This window comes from Convolutriloba macropyga, chromosome 12 (assembly GCF_964194025.1).
Source record: "Convolutriloba macropyga chromosome 12, txConMacr16.3, whole genome shotgun sequence".
Classification (NCBI taxonomy): Eukaryota; Metazoa; Xenacoelomorpha; order Acoela; family Convolutidae; genus Convolutriloba; species Convolutriloba macropyga.
This window is the reverse complement of record NC_134479.1, coordinates 32,599,553-32,602,052: the sequence shown is the minus strand read 5'-3', so window position 1 is coordinate 32,602,052 and position 2,500 is coordinate 32,599,553.

Genomic DNA, 2,500 nt, shown 5'->3' with positions numbered 1-2,500 from the left:
CAAGATAAATTACATAGAAAAAGAATTCAAGGAAAAAAACAACGATCTCAATAACACAACTGAACAAGGAGGAATCATCATACTAACAACTATCAAGAATAATAACATAGTCAACTGGCTAGCAGACAACGGATCACCACCTAGCTTCGTAGACATCACTACAGCAAACGAATTATTACAAGGCATCAAACACATGATACTATAACCATACAATGGACAGATGAAATTCAAATGTTTTACCAATCATGACATTCCTATATTAGGACAAGTCCAAATGGAACTACAATCGCGTTCATGGACTGCTAGGAACTGCAATATCCTCGTGGTAAAAAACAGATCGAAAATCTCATGGGCAGAGACGTATTGACAAAACTCGGACTAACACTGACCCAACAACAATCAGAAGGTAAGAAAGTATTTAATATTAACGAAAACATCATTGAACAAAACATTACAAAATGGATCTATAAAAAATACCCTCACCTCTGTACACAATTAGGCAGAAGCAAAAACCATATTGCGAAATCAATTATGAAAAAAGAAAAACACCAACCCAACACAAAGGAAGACGAGTACCCTTACACCTACTCGAAAAAGTAGAACACGAAATACAAAAATTAATTGAAGGCAACCAAATTATCCGCCTGGAGAAATGCCCGGACGATTTAGTTATTAGCCCGGTTGTAATAACGGTCAAAAAGGACAAATCAATAAAAAAAGCACTAGATTTGAAAGAACTAAACAAAGCAATCCACAAAAACCAATATCAAATGCAAAGCATCGACCATCTCACAGACCCCTTAGCAATGAAAATTGCATCAAACAAAAATAAAGAAGGACCCTGGTGGTTCAGCAAAATAGACCTCAAGTATGCATATAGTCAAATATCACCGGACAACAGCTTAGCAGAACACTGTAGTTTTAACATACTTGGAGTAAAGCAACAAGAACATATCGGTTCATCAATGGATTTTACGGACTAACCGATATGCCGGCAACATTCCAAAAAACAATAGACAAAACCCTGGAAGGATGCAAAAACTATTTTGCATTTCTAGACGACATCCTAATCGCAACAAAAGGGAGACTAAAAGCACACGAAGAAATCCTAGACACAATACTAGACAGACTAAACAAAGAAAGTCTAGCTATTAGCTTACAAAAATGCGAATTCGCCAAACCAACAGACGAATGGCTCGGATTTAATGTAACTCCACATGGAGTAACACCACTAATCACAAAAACCGAAGTACTACTAAAACTCGAACCTCCTAAGACACTAAAACAATTAAGATCATTTATGAGAAGCATACACCATCTCACTAAATTCATCCCAAACCTGGCCGAAATATCAGAATGGTTACGCCCACTACTAAAAAAGCAAAATACAACATCATCCAATAAACTAAAATGGGAAGATAAACACACGAAAACATTCTCAAACATCAAGTTACAAATCGCAAACATCGCAGAAAACAAACATTTCGATGTAGATAAGGACACAAAAATCAAATGCGACGCAAGCAAAATAGGATTAGGAGCTACCTTAGAGCAAACGTATGGCATACTATTGCATTTGCAAGTAGATTCTTAAACCCTGTAGAACAACGATATAGTACAAATGAATTGGAACTACTAAAGGTAGTATGGTCTTTGGAACACTTTAAACATTATCTCCAAGGTGCGGAGTTCATACTCCAAACAGATCATCAAGCGTTATTAACAGCACTAAAAGAGAATAGAGGAAACAAAACCTACCAGAGTAGGTTAACACGATGGGTGGATAGATTATTACCATTTAATTTTAATATAGGACACATTCCTGGAAAGCAAATGGGATTTGCAGATTACTTTAGTCGCAATCCAAATGTAATTACAACTGCCCCATCCGAAGAGGACACACACTTCTTAATAAATCGATTTTAAATTCACACTAATTAAAAACACGCTACGCAGTAATCAAAGCAATTCTAAAAATAGACCAAACAATTATGACGTCATGCAAGAAAACAAACACACACGCTTTTTGCCATTCTCGCCATAGAAATCAGTCGCAACATTTAAACACATTTAATTTCAGAACGTATAAATCTAATTCTGTTCAATCACAAATTAATCCTACAAATTCTATATACAAATCTTTATCAACCTTCACAAAAAATTCTACAAGTAGACATAATCCAAATCAATTTATAAACGTTATTACTCGTAATGGACCGCACATAGAAACCTTAAATAGAACAATAGTTAGACAATAGAGAGGATCAAACAAGAAAAACACAAATTTACAAACAATGGAGAATCAATCTACAAGACCACCTCAAGTAACTATTAGTACACAGACAGAAGACAACGACAACATCGGAAAAAGACGTGAACCAATTCAACCCGACCTGCATGCACAAATATTCCCCCTCAGTTCCAACAGTGAAAGAATGCCAAACTATTGCAAGCAACTAGCAAGAGTATTCGGGGAAGAGTTCCTGGCGGAAACGACTAG